Raw genomic sequence first — 15,764 nt, 5'->3', positions numbered from 1 at the left:
TTTGATAAGGAAATGTTTGCAGTTGGAATAACCATTTTAAAAAGATAATAGAAGTATCAAATTATTAAAAGAGGAAATAATATTATCTGTGCAGTAACCAATACCTCAGAATATATCTGTCTCTGAGTTGTTAGGTAAGTAAGACTTGAGAATGGCCGTGATTAAATAACAGCAATCATTTATGTGACTGAATAGGCACTAATAATTCACACAGTGTGACAAGTCATGGTTCTGGTGTTCCATGGAAATACAGCAGCTAGCTGGCAGGACCCCAAAGAAGAGGCATTACTCCAGACCCAAGGTGGCTGAGGAAGGCCCTGAGTCCAGGTGCCTGTGTGTGAGTCTGCTATGCACAGTGCTGTGAGGAACTGAAGGTAGGCTGCTATTAACGACTCATTACCAAAGAATCACAATCACTCTTTGGTAAATCAGATGATCAGCGGAACACAGTGGCATTACAAATGCAACCTTTGCACAAATGCTCTTTGTCATTTGTGGCCCCATAGTGAAGTGCTCCTATGTTCCAGTTGTTATCACAAACACTGGCATTAGGGGGTGTTTTTAAAATATCACATGACAAAGAACTGACTGCAGTGTGCAATGATCTGGGCATGTATAAGCACCACTGTCACAAAGATGCTGTTGCTACATGTCAGAAGAGCTCCTGCATGAAAATTAGAGAACTTGAGACAGCATTGAGCAATAGTGACTTTCTTTTATGAATCAAGCTGACAGAAGTTTGCTAATGTGTATTAATTACACTGCTCATCTAAGCAAGCCTCTCTTGTACAAGAGCTGCTCTGAAAGTAATGCCCCCAAAAGAATTTGTTGTAGTTTTCATGTCGATTAATAGGAGGCAATACTTTCGGAGCAACCTTCATATAATTTACCAGTTAACCTCTAAGGAAAACAAACAAACAAACAAACAACAAAAAAAACCAAAAACAACAACAAACAAAAAACTACCAGTATTGTAGATATTTAATTTTCAAATGTCGGACTCCAAAGAGTCTTAAGCATTCAGGTACGCAGAATCTGAACAAAAATAAATTTGTTGGCCTAATCTGAAAATCACATCTCAGATGAGTTTATTTGCTAGTGTCTATAGCATGTCTTGAATTTACTTTCTGGCATCTCTCATAGCTGTTAATTTTTACTGAATGAAATTACAGCACTGCGTGATGCTTGTTTTAAGAAAATGAAAGCATTTCCTTCAAGTAATTGCACAAAAGATAAGTAATGCAGAATTATGTAATTCCACATGCCTTATTTAGCACCCCAATGCTGAGGGGTATAAATGGAAACAAGATAAAGTATGACCATGAGCCTTTTCAGATACTTTATCTTCAGGCTGTTGATTATTGCTCCTGGCAATATTTAATTCTGCTAATCAGTAACCAGTATTGATTCTCTGTTTTGGCATGAAAGCAATTCCTGATGGCTTTTTAAAACTACGTTTTAGTGTAAGCATAAACTTTACATTTATGCACTGTAAACTGATGCTTGTGCCTTAGCTGATCTTTCTGTGCAGTTTTGAATGAGCCAGTCTCAGAGTGCTGGCAGAGACCTCACTCTCTGAAGCTTGGAAGATCTGTGTTATGAGAGTTAGTTTTCTTAACATAGTAGCGCTGTCATAGGAAACACTTATCTTGACATCTGATAGGATCAGTACAACCGTGCTGTCTTAAATGAGTAAGACACAGCTCCTAGGTGACCTTTAAAAAAGAAAAAAGAAAAAAAAGTGAAGAAGGGAAAATACAATAAAGAATAATAATAATAATAATAGTAAACAAAGCAGAAATTACTTAGAAATGCTCCAGGCAATTTACATTGCAGCACTTGAAAATTCTGATTTTCACTGACTTGCGAGTCACTTAAATATAAATATAAATGAAAATGTATAAACACAACTTGAAGCTCACTCCTCTCCCCTTTTCCTTCTCTTTCAAACAGGCAAGAACATGTATAGAAAATTCTTCCTTAGAAATTTCAAAGCTTTCTTCCTGGCATCATCAAGTTTTCTGTAGAAACTCTGAGTCCAAAGGATGGATTTGAACACCTCTAAAAGCTTTTTTTTCTTTTGCCATTGATGCACTTATCATGACTGATATTTCATATCCTCCATTATTTCTAAAGTAAATCAAAATAAACTCCAGGTGCGATCATATCAAAAGTTTCAAATCTCCTCCCTTTATTTATTTATACCCATCTTTGTTTCAAGCTCAAGGCATCTGATTATGAAAGGAGTTATGTATACAAGTGGGCAAAATTCCACTGGCATTAATATAATTGCAAGTATTTAAAGCCACATTTACACTACAAGGTTTCTTATTTAATTCATCTATTTTGACTATGGTATAGAACAAAGTCCTCTGTAAATGCAGGACAGGGGGAACCTCCTATGCTGTTTGTTAAAGTTGAACATTAGAAAAGCTATTCCTTTTATGTGGTGACATTAACTTTTTATGAAATGTAATGTTCTTGTGTTTGGTGTCAATGAAGAAAGGACGTTCTGCCATTTAGACAGAAGTGGAAGTTAGTAATTTTTTTTTCTTTTTACCACATTGGACCAATGAATATTTGTCTCAGCATCTGGTACACAGTTATTAGTGCAGACACAGTGAAATATTGGTGGCTTGAGGGCTTACAAGAAATTGCAGTGAGCTGGAGAACCATATGAAATATGCCTGCAGTAATGAAGAGCAAAATGGCAACCACATGCAACACCTCCAGACTGCAGATGTGGAGATCTTGTGGCTCCTACAATAGCACTGAATCTAGGCAGTTTCCTGAAGAGCTTTAGAAGTCCTTAAAATCTTAAAATTTTAGATGAGTAGATTCTGAACAACACTTAAGACTGAGATCATACTCATTCAGATCAAGAACAAGCATCACCAGGTGGAAGCTGTAGCTGTACTGACAGAGATACAGTACTGTGTGTATTCACAAATCACACTCTGAGAGGTGAGCATTCATGTTCAGTGTCCTGCAATAACATGATTTTCCACACCATGAAACTTGTCCAAGTACCATACTTTCTCACAGGGAGCATATACAGCTTGTGTTCATGTTTATTAATGCTTTGTTTCCGCAAGATGTTATTTCCGTTTATTTTTTTTTTAAATACTGTTTCATTTCTTTTCCTTGCAGGCACTATATTTAAATATATCTGCTCCTTTATTGAAATTTGATAATTGTACAGCAATGGTTTTTTATTTGATGGGAATCATTAATAAAAATGAGTGCTGCTTAGTTAATAATATGCTTTACCGGTGCATTCCAAAAGCTGGTAAATGACACAAGCACTTATTTTGTCATGTTTCCTATTGTGAGAGAATTGAAAGCTTTTAAAACCTCCATTTGAAGTTTAATAACAGTATTCCCTGCTAATTGTAACTTTTCTATTCTTCAGTTAACCTGCTTTGGCACAGTATCACAAAACACGTAATGTTGAAAAGGCCACTCTGCTCAGACCTTTCTCAAGTCAAGTTCTGATTATTTCCAGAGATGGAAACTCCACAGTCCCAGGGCAGTGTGTTCCGTTTTATAGCAAAAATGTTTTTTTTTGTGTGTGTTTTTTTTAATGTTTAAATAAAATTTCCTCTATTTCATTCTGTCAACAACTCCTCCCAATTTCGTATCATCTGCAAACTTGCTGAAGGTGCACTGTGTATCACTATCTGGGTCACTAATAAAGAAGTTGAACAGTGCTGGATTTAGTATCAGTCTCAAGTGTACACTAGTAAGTCTGGGATACTGGTCTCCAGATGAACTTCTATTGCTTGTCACAACTTTTCTAATTCCTCCTGCAATCTCTCATTCCCCCTGTTGGTTATCCCTGCTGCATGCATGGATGTGCAAGTACTTCAGATGGGCACCAAGTCACACTGATTCTCCTGAAAAGAAATGAGAGCTTTCTCCATAATGTTGTGATATTAGTACTTGCTTATTTATGCGCATTTGCTTAACTGGGGCCCTTTCACCTTGTTCTGTTGATTACAAAGTATCTTGTCCACATTATCCTATGCAATTTGCTTGCCAAAGTGGTCCACCACTTCCTTGGTTGATTGTGGGTCATCATCTTGTCATTTCCACTTTAAAGATCTACTTACCACTGGTTGCCCAGCCAGATGGCAGTGTGACTTGTGCCCTACTTTGACAGGTGAATCCTGTCTCTTCCTAGCTATTACTGACACTCAGAGAGCCCCATAGTCAAAAACAAAACAAAACAAACTGTTGATGCCAGTTGCTCATCCAGCCAATGATCTGCAGCATCTATCAGCATCCCCTCAAACCCTTTCTCTTGCATAGCAGGATCAAGGAGGAAACTGTCTCAGGGCTTTGACCATCAAAACCAGTAATGTAATTATTCTTGACATGCTCAATGCTTTCCCTAGCCAATATCATTGCTGGTCATATGGAAGAGCAGCAGAGCATGAAAGTCCAAGGGTCCAACAAGCCTTAACAGTCACCAGTACCTCAGATTCAAGCCCCATCAAGAAACAACCTCCCTTAGCCAGCTAGTCACAAGTTGAGACCTCCTTCTCCACTGCAGGAAGTTTACCCCTACTAAGGCTTGCTTCTTCCCCAAGTGGTGCTGGGAGGTCAGACTTGGTTGGTGCTCTGCTTTGCTGGATGGAGCCCCCAGCCTCCCAGCACTAAGGGCACTAAGTGCACCGGGGCACTAAATCTACTTTACAGATGCAGATTTGCAGGTGGAAAATGAGCTGTCTTCAGGTTGTCAAAGGTCACATGCCTCTAGCCTCCATTATCATTTTATTTTTCTCCACTTGTGAAACTCCACAAGAAATGTGCACTGTGATGGACAATTTGTCCATCATCACCCACCCCTCAATGCTTAGTCTAGAAAACAGCTCTTCTTGTGTTACCAGCCATGAGCAACCATCACTAATTGTCATGTGTATGCATTTCTAGAGGAAAGAAGAGAATCCTATCTTGTCAAGAAACCTCCATGTGATAGGAAAAAAAGACAAGGAAGCTCAGCCTACAGGGTAGAGCTTGTACAGTGTTGGGCCCTCATGAGGTACTATAATAAAAAACATTACACTTCATCCAGAAATAGAAAGCAGCCTCTATAATTATGGATTCTGCCAGCTCACATACACATGTCACCAGCATGGAATGGCTGGATCCCATCTTTCTAAGCCTCAAATGATGAGTAAAAGAAAAAAAGGGGAGACACTGGTGATCACTCCAACCCTGCTGTCGTGTTTCACTAAACCACAGAAAAGAAATTGCATCCTTCACTGTATATTGACAGGCATATCCCTGAAAAAGGCCTGACAATCTAGCTCTAACCACAGATTGTTACTGAACTAGTAACAGAGGTATCTGAGTGGCTTTGAAAGTGAAAAATACAACTTGCGTAGCAAACATGGTTTGTTTTTACTGAAGCAGATCCAAATGCAGCTGGCTTCAGGCCAGGCTGATTTATCCAGAGACCAGATTAAACATTTCTCAGCCTAGAATCAGAAAGAACCAGAACTGTGAGAAGCTATGAGATTACTTGGATTGTCACCTCCTCGGTTAATCCCTACGCCCTCTGATACTCTTCACTTGTCATCTTCCTGCTCATATTATGCCTCTACAAATCTCACTGCAACTGCTGAGAGTCTCAAAGTCGCACAGCGACATTAACAGTGAAAGCCATAAGGCTCTGGCTCTGCTGGAGCTAGAAAACTCCTACGTCAGAAGTTCTTCTGAGTCCAGCTGGGGCAGAAGTTTAGCCTTGCTAAACAGTAAAACAAATGTAGCAGTGAGTTTCTGTTCATCTGGTGATAATCACTGGGGATTTCTGAGCTCTGAAGGAAAAAAAAAAAAACTTGTCTCACTGAGTACTTCCTCCTACTAGAGAGCTGAAACACAGGCTGAAAGAGCTTGGGCTGTTCAGCATGGACTAGAGAAGGCTCTGAGGTGACCTGGTAGCAACCTTCCAATATTTGAAGGGGAGCTACAGGAAAGAAGGGGACAGACTCTTTTACTAATATCTGTTGTGATAAAACAAGGGAAAATGGTTTCAAGTTTATACAGGGGAGATTTAGGTTAGATATAAGGAAAAACTCCTTTACAGTGAGGGTGGTGAGGCACTAGATCAGCATGCCTGCAGACGTGGTTGATGCCCTGTCCCTGGAGACTTTCAAGGTGAGACTGGATCAGGCCCTGGGCAACCTGATCTAGCTGTGGTGTCTTTGTTCATTGCAGGGGAGTTGGACTAGATGGCCTTTAAAGGTCTCTTCCAGCTCTAAGGATTCTGTGAGTCTATGAAACTCAAATGTTTTTGAAGGAGGCTTACCTCAATAGTCAAAGTGATACGGTATGAGGTGCAGTCCATTTCAACAACCATCTCATTAAGCAAGGTATCCTGTCAGAACCAACACCTTGTTTTTGCACCAGGGCACTCACTCTTCGTACATCAGAACTTTTAATTGTTTCTCATGCTGCTGCAAAAAAACCCAATGCTACTGATTTTCTGACACACACACACAAAAAAACAACAATATACATTTCAGTAAATTTGTAAAAATTTATATTTCCAAATGATGGCAACTGCAGATAATTTTAGTTCAAATAATGACATTGGGAGAATACTTATCTCAGTTTCGAAGTGTTCATAGGAAAGAAAGAACTCATGAGAAGCAGGAAGATTCAGCTTCTGAGAAACTGAGAAAAGTTACCCTTTGATGTCAAGGGTTTTCCAACTCTTCAACAATTTGTTGGGCTTGTATTCATGTCTCAGCTTAAACACTTGTTTGTAGGCATGTCTTTCAGACTTTCATTCTCTGGTTGTTTTTTGTTGTTGTTGTTTTTTCAATTTCTCTGAAACACAGTGCCCAAACCTGGCCACAGCTCTCTATTTTAGCTCTACCAACACAAAATTATTCATGGCACACAGTTCTCTTAGATGATGGTTTTTTTCGTTTTTGCCACAGCAATCTTGTTGATTGGTGTTAGGCTGTGGCTGCGTGCAGCTCCTACACCCTCCTCTGTAGATCTGCTACCCCACAGAGTTTCTACTGTTATATTTACTTGGCTGATTTCCCTAAGGCGAACTATATTTACACGGCTGATTTCTCTAAGTTGAAGCATGTCTTTTTTATACCATTTCTGCTATGTGTTAATATCATGCTGAAGTTAATCCTATTTTCTAAAGTCTTTTGCATATCTGTTTATTTAACAAGAGACACTCCATCATTTGCAGTCTCAGTGAAAGCCATGGGCTGTACTACAACCAAGGCAAACCACTGGGGTAGCCCAGCACTAGATTTGGGCAATGTACAGCTGAATGCAGTTTTTTCTTTCAGTGTTGTATACACATCATATAAATTTTCTCAAATCTTTTATGCTAAGATTTCTCACAGATGTCTCATGAAAAGCAGAGTCCAAAATGCCACTATCAAGGACTATAACTTCCACTGTTTTTCTCTTCTACATGACCTGATTCCCAAAAAGGTCAGAGCTGAGCTGTGAGTGGCACTGGGTGTGCTCTGGGAAAGCAGAGTTCAAAGAGGGAACAACTGCTGCACAGCAGCTGGGGGAGAGGGCTGACAAATGAAAGAGAAGCAGACCTGAGGGTACTGAGGTCAGGGCAGGGTGGATGAGGCCCGAAGGAGCTCCAGCCCATGGGGAGGCACCCGCAGTGGGGCAGGAGGGCTGGAAAGTAAGAGTGGCTTTGTAGTGCTGCCCATGGGTGTTAAACTACGACGCTTATTACTTTGGTTAGGTCAGTCATATAAATAATTTTATTCTTTCTTTACACGGTACATATAGCCGCTGAGAAGCATCTGAGATGTTTGGTTGCCATGGTATTTGAAGTAATACTATTTCTGCATTAATAAGGTCTTCATTGACTTCACAGCAGTTAGACAATATCTGCCCACCTAATCTCAAAACAGATTTTAAATTGCAGAATGATTGTTATCTGCGTATCACCGGTTTTGATTTGAAATAACCAGGAAATCTTACATTTTCTGAAGCTGCTTTTTGAGGATTAGATTTTATTTCTTGCAGCACTGCTACAATTGCTACATGCGTGAACACAGAGTGAGAACAAACTGCTTACAGAAGCATATGCAAAGCTTTCCATGGAAATCTTCCCTTCCTGTGTTTAAGACTAATCCAGTATTAATGCGCATCCTCAATCAGAGGCAAGCTGCCTGTACAATTAATTGTGCAGGAGCTGTTCTGAAGATAAGGGCAATGACAGATATATGGAAAATGTAATAGAGAGCAGTTGATTATCTTTTAGTAGCAGTGTGCTTCACTTAATAAAATTTCTTTATAAATGAGGATTTAATGATGAAATTGGAACACAGATTTCAGCCAGAGAGAGAGGTTCCTGGAGTAAAACCTCAGCACCAAATCTTTCGAGTGATTTGCCCATTAATCTGATTGTAGCAAATCATGTGTGAGCAAAAATAATAATAAGAAAAAAAGGTATGGAATAGCTTTATCTACTTCCAGTAGTGAACAATCTGTCTAGAAAATTTCTGATGAAAATTTTTCTCATCAGGATATGCCATTAATTGAAATCAAAATGTTCCAGAGAATTTCCATTTTTGATCAATTTCCAATGGAATCCAGGCAGGTTTCCAAGACAACAGAGCCTGACAGTTTGCCTCTCTGTCTTCTTAACAGCCCTTCTGGGACCTTAGGCTTACAGCCCTCTTAGCTTTGGGGCTGATAGAGTGCTGAAAGCTGGGAAGGAAAGACCCCCCAGTTTCTGTCTTCTTGGCAATTTCAGTTCTTCAGACATGCAGGGTGCAAGGCAGACAGGCTGCCCCAGAGCTGAGGCATCATGCCATGAGAAGTCTCAGCACTTCTGGTTTCTTTCCAGATTTTGAAATATTAAAATCTTCCAATGGAAAAAAATATATTTCTTGCAGCTCTTTATACCTGAACAGAGCCTAATTCTGCAAAAGAATGTTTAATCTATTTTTACTAGTGTGGTATAAAATCACATGGATTTTACTGCAGATCTGGCAGGCTAACCCCATATAGGTGTATAGCCATCGAAGGTCATGCTTGAACACAAGACAGGTAGTAATGGCCATGGTGGTGTGGAGATGACATATCCCTGCTATGACTAGTATATTTCTTCACAGTGCTTCACAACTGATTAGTTCTTCCAGTACATCATTGTAGTACTAATAAATAATACTTCCTTTTTAAAGGTAGAAAGCTGTTCAAAACTGTGGAGTCTCCTATGGAGATATTCAAGACCTGTCTGGACACCTACCTGTGATACCTATTGAAGGGAAGCTGCTTTAGCAAGGAGATTGGACTTGATGATGTCTTAAGGCCCCTTCCAACTCCTGCAATTCTATGATTCTGTGGTTCTGTAATATCATTAGGATAACCAGTCCGCAGCCTCGCATACTCACTTAAAAGTTCTACTGAAATAATTTTTTTTGTGTGTGTTCCTTGGACAGATAATCTTCTAATTCTTACTTTAGCCAATGAAAACAACACCTTTCTTGCCTGTTCTTTTCACCTCTTACTTACTAGTCTTACAATTAAGGGGCTTACTATCCTTACAGCTTAGCTCACAGAAGGACACGTGAGTGCCCTTTTTCTGTGAGGCAGTATTGTCAACATGACCTATGCACTGAATGTACTTCTTCATTGGGAATCTACAGAAAAAGAATGGTAGGAGAGAGTCATGCAAGTAATAATAACTTGAACTCACACCAGATTTTTCCAAAAAAGGATACATAGTACTCATGTTGTTCTTGGTTATCTGACATTCCAAACTAAACATGTTTTAGGAAAAGCTTCAGTATCCTTTTTATGATGCAATGTCAAATACAGAAAAAATATACAATTACTAAATGTATTGATAACAACTATTAGCCTGCTAAATTGTGGTAGTGCCTAAATAGCAGAATTTCAGCCCAGAAAGATTATTGGAAACTTGAGGATAAAGCCAACAGAAACCTCATAAAGTTGTAAGGGGAGAGGTGCAAAGTTCTACACTTGAGTAAGCCCCATTGCATGGTCTCACCCATAAATGGCTGAGAATATCTTTTCACAAGACCTTTTGATGTCAAGGCAAACCTCCCATTGCTTTATATTGATCAACTCCTTGTATGCGTGTGACTTGTGAGGCACATGAAATCAAATTTTAACAAATTTGAGCAGGAGTTGCTGGCAGGGTTGGATCTAAGACCAAATTATCTGTTACATAGCAATTAAATTTTACATTGAGTTTTGTTATGGTGTAGCAATTACTGTGCTGGATGGAAAAAAACAGAGCAACTGGGCATCAGATGAAAGGTCTGTGTCAGCCTATCTTATAGCTCAGACTCCTCTTTCTGTCTGTTAATGGCATTCTTGGGCTAACCCACACTCAAGTTACTTGCCTTCAGGATGATCCTATTTCTTTCCACAGTATTGAGGCCTGAATTTTACCCTCACTGACTTCAAAGTGAGCAGGTTCAACCTTTCTGTGGATATACTTTCATCTACCGTATTGGAATATTTTACATTTAGTAGGCTATTTTTAAATGAAATTCCAAATGTTTAGTTATACAAGACCTCTGGATAGATTTCACTTAATCTCCAATTTCTATATCTTTGGCCTCTTTATAGTGTTTCGTTTGGCTTCTGCTGGCAATTCTCATTTCTCTCTGTGTTGCAGTGCTTAAGAATTCCATTAGTAACTATTTTGTCTCTTAGAAAGAAGTTTATAACTTCTCCAGAAGACAAATATATAGAGATACATAGAATATAAGAGGGAGAGGAGGAATTAATTTTTTAAACTCTTCTGTTTCACTCCATTTTCTGCTTCACTCCACACGCAGTCAGTCAGAAAAACACAGCATTTAATCCAAGGAAGTTAGGTAGAGGTAAACGTATAAAGCCCTGTCTAGGGAAGTCAGCAATAGCAGTGCAAGATTAGTTACAAACCATGTTCCCCATTTCTCACATGGATTTCCAGTTCTGTGTGATTCCTCAGGCTTTCCATTCACAACTTATCTTATGCACTGCCTAAATAATTTCCTAGCTTTCTGAAATAATCTAAGAACCTAATTCAGTTTATCCTTCTTGTAAATGTGCACCCTTTCTCATTTAAATTGTCTGGCTTTATGACTGAACTGGCATTATGATCACATTGGAAGATTAGTCTGTTCTACCAGGTGCGCACACCCTACCAATGAATCACCTTCTGAATTACTGTTTTTCTGTCATTTTTCAAGGATTCTTAAATATCTGAGAGTCTGTATGTTCAGAAATCCAAGATAAGCAACCACTTCCTATATGCTTATGTGTTCTACATATAAGCAAATCAGTATAGGCACAGGGTGAGATATCTATAGTATATGGGATCCACTATGCAACTGATTTGCACACGCACAGGAAGTTTGGTAGGTTTTAGACATTGATTTTGCAGTCCTTGCATTGAAAGTTCAATCTGCACGTGCAGCTCTTAATGCATCTGATAGTCTGGAAAGGAGCAGGCAGGAGCAGAGTACGCAGAGCTGGAGAGAAGATGAGGTTCTTTCTGTGACTTGACTGGACTCACTAGCAAGCTAAGCTCTATCACATAGCACTAACTAAGGAGAAAAAGAAATGTAAACTTTTAAATTGATCCAATAAATCACAATTGAAAGAACGGGCTTCATTGCTGAATGAATAAAGAAAGACAGCTAGTGCAGAATTTGCTGCTAAAAACTAAAACTAATTTGATCTCCTTTATATAAAAGCAAACCTCCCAGCTCACACACTGAATAGCTTCCTGAGCCTGGGAAGGCTGCACACTCCTGTACAATGCAGTGTATCACTGCCATCATGTAGAGGTGCCAGTTCTGAATAAACTGGTGTGAGTATGGGACCTTGTCACATACTAACATACTGCTTCTTACTTCTTACTTCTTACTTCTTACTTCTTACTTTTTACTTCTTACTTCTTACTGCTACATACCTGAGAGTTCAGTTGGATATTCACAGCCACACCTGTACACAGAGATAACACAAGATACATAGCAATTTCAACATCAATAGATATTCTATTGACTTTCTGGTTATCTCATAAAGCAAACTGTGAAGCAATATCAACTGTACTCTGATGGCAGTGGCTTGAGCTGTGAAAATATATACAAGTACAGGTTTTTCTGCATTGTTTCCTCAAGAACTTCAGCTATGGAATAGAGGATGGAAGCTGTTCTAATCCCAAGTCTGTGCTGAGCTGCAGCTGCAAGTTGTGATGATATTTGTGATGAAAATGTAGTCCTTCTATGACATAACCACCTTAATTTTCACTTTAAAATTCAGATTAAAAAATAAATGTGTTCAAGTGCTATTGTAGCTTTAGTATCTTCAAGCTAAGGCCTAGAGAGAGGAAAGACATCTAACTAATTTGTTGAAATTGATTCTTGAAAGTAACGTTAATATGACGGTAACAGATTACAGCATTCAGTGCTGTAGCCTTGACATTTCTTATTAAATGTTTGATTGCTGGCAAGTGCACTTTGCAAGCACCTGTGTAAATGAAATATCTGTTTTCAAGAGCACAAGGTTGATTCTCATAAAGATGGACACCGATAAAACGAAATGTGTAACGTCTCATTCCTACAGTGTAGTAGAGATTGATTGCGAAATTGTAGCGATTGCAAAATCAAACAATAAGGTAGTACGTGCTGTAACCTGACAGGAGGACCTACCTTGTATAGGTGGTCCTATAGTGCTAAGCGACGATATATAAAGGGATGTGTTGTTCAATAAAGAGAGCATTCTTCAAGACCGCATCATACGAGTACGAGCTGCTTGATAGGTCGAGGGTACACCGTTCGCAGGGAGCTCTCACGTAGTGCGAGCGCGAGGCAACACTACAGGAGGTGGTTTGAGATATTTTTTGTATCTATTTGTATGTATTATACTTTTCCTGAGAGGATAAAAGCTTGCAGACTCATTAGAATAAGTGTATTTGGTTCACAACTGGGCATTTTCAGGCTTGCATATAAAACACTTCCTTGTACATATTTCTAAGGGAGACTACTTTTTAAATTGTTGTCAAAGTAAAGCAAACAGATGAAAAGGTGGAGCACTTCACAAATAGCACAGCAGTGCCACTTTGCACTTGAATGTTCTGTTACTGCAGAAATATCAGATAATATCAAATAACTGACTGTAGTCATCTTCAGTGAAATCCCAAAAGAATAAAAAGATGAACAAAGCAGTGATCACATGTAATGACAATGTTATGTATTTAATTTTGTCATATTTAAGCAATAGGATGAGGTTCCTGCCTACAGACCTGGAATATACAACGTAATTTATACTGCGTTTTATTCTCTCTTAAAAAATAAAAATAAGAAACACTTTGGTGCTTCACAAAATACATGTGTGTGTATGAGACTGTGTGTATTGCTCAAGTAATTGAGTGGTGAAAACTGTGTAAGGATAGGCAAGTGACCATAAGTGGTGCGGGGAGAAACGTGAGCGCTTTTGTAGAGTAGTGTGAGCTGCAGACCTCAGGCAGTTGAGGTCTGAGAAGTTCTCTGCTCCTGCAAGATCATCTCAGGCCTGACCTGAGTGACGCTGTACAGACTTCATTTTCTATCCTCTGACAGTGCTTTCAGCTTTTCTGTTCAGATTGCCATTACAGATGCCAGTTAGTGGCAGGAGCAGCAATAATTCTGTGCCAAAGATGAGCCTCTCTTGGGAACTGGATGAAATCCACCCAATTTATTGTACAGGACTTTTTTCAGTCTCCAACTCTATCAGAAGCTCTTTCAGTCACCACAAGCCTCACTGGATTCAGATTAGCGACAGACTCAAAAACTGAAGAGGAGTTTAACTGCACCTTTGAAATGACATTACCATATCTTTTCCTGCTTCTATATGTAGTCACATTTTTTTAGCACTGTTTTTTTTTTTGAGCCATAGTGATTTTTGTCAGCTTGTTGCTTAATTTGATTCCCCAAGAAGAGATACAAATCTGGCTGACAGCTAGGAAGCTTTTATTAGACACATTCTTGTCCATCAGCATGCTGGAAAGACCCAGCAAACAATTTTGCTTTACCCTTGCCTATCTAAAATCACAGAATCATAGAATCACAGAATCACAGAATGGCCTGGGTTGAAAAGGACCACAATGATCATCCAGTTTCAACCCCCCTGCTATGTGCAGGGTCACCAGTCACCAGACCAGGCTGCCCAGAGCCACATCCAGCTGGCCTTGAATGCCTCCACGGATGGCATTGTTCCAGTGTCACCACCCTCTGTCATGGTCACAGAACAGACCTGTGTAAGTCACCTGTTCTTTTCTTCATCTCCCAATTGCTGTTTGGCTGAGCCTGTGTGTTCTTAGTGGCACTCTAATACTTGAAAAAATATACTTTTTCTTTCTGTATTGGATCCTGCTATGGTTGAAGAAGTGTCACTAGAAGTCATGATTCATTCAGCACTGCTAGATATGCTTCTGTATCAGAGTACAAGGGGGTGATACCTGACATCATTTCATCTTCTTTGGCACCTACAGAAAAACAAAAACAAAAACAAAAACAACAGTCCTCTTTATTACTGCTCCATAATTGATTTCAGAAACAAACAGCACTCCAGGCAAAGCATTTCTAAAGGCTAATTCCATGGTCTAGCAGTCAATCATTTAGCAAGCAGCATCACAGCTTGCAACATTCACTGCCTGACATATGATAATAATTACATAGAAATAGGTTTGTTTATTTGCCTTACAGGAAGCCTTTATTCTTGAAGTTGTATTGATGGTAATGTCAACAAAAGCCACAGGCTAACAAAAATGGACAGAATCATTTTTTTTCTATTTTTTTTTTCTTCATGTTAGCATAAAACAAGCTCTGCACAATTCAAATTCTAATTAAATCATTCATCTCAGTCATCAGTGCTTGGATACTATATCTACAAGAAAATGTGTTTGACAGCGTGTTTCTTTGATAGTATTTCCTTTATTTTCAAACACAAGTTGGCACGTCTATGCAAATTTGATTTGCTCCTGAGATGCACAGATGTTGTGATTGTCTTTAATAATGTGAAACTGCACTGCCATTTTTCAGTAGATTCCCATCTAATCTCATGATGTGATTTCAAAAGAAATCTCATTTTCTTTACACGGCTTTCAGGGGTGTTGTTGACAGAATATGCTAAGTATTTCAAAACAATTATTGGTACGGGTATCTCCGCAGTGTGTCTGTTACATTATGTGGTGCCATAAAGGCAGAGAAAGGAAAGCCAAAATTATCAATCCCAAATATATGCCAATTTCTAATGCCCAAAAAGAAATATCGGGTCCCCAATTTTTCAAAGGCTGAGGATCTTATTGGCCAAGGCAGTAGGATAAATGTAAAAAGTATGTCTGGAATCACAGAAGCAGTCCTTAGCTGATGGCAGGTTAGAAAGGAAAGCACTCATTTATCTGATCTTAAGGACACGATTTGTCATCTTTTTTTTCTCTGGCTTATCCTTGACTTATCTACTTGTGTCCTTAGAGGAAGCAGCCTACAGTCTCCACAGGTACCAGATTTGACGCAGGCTGCCACCTATTCCTTTGGTGAAATTGTAATATAATGTAATTAATTTGGAAATAAATACGATATCATAACATATGCGCAGAAAGGAACAAGGCAAGGTTACATGAAGAGCCTTTTCTGGGACATCTTACAGGTGTATGAACCCTTACTTTTACTATCTTAATTTTCAAAATGTGCATGATTTGGGAGGAAGCTGTGTTCACATGTGGTTTCTTTCCAGTGAGGGCATGATTACCAGAA

This window comes from Lagopus leucura, unplaced genomic scaffold, assembly GCF_019238085.1.
Source record: "Lagopus leucura isolate 7727_CA_CO unplaced genomic scaffold, USGS_WTPT01 Super-Scaffold_100008, whole genome shotgun sequence".
NCBI classification, from domain to species: Eukaryota; Metazoa; Chordata; class Aves; order Galliformes; family Phasianidae; genus Lagopus; species Lagopus leucura.
Note: the sequence above shows the minus strand (reverse complement) of the source record.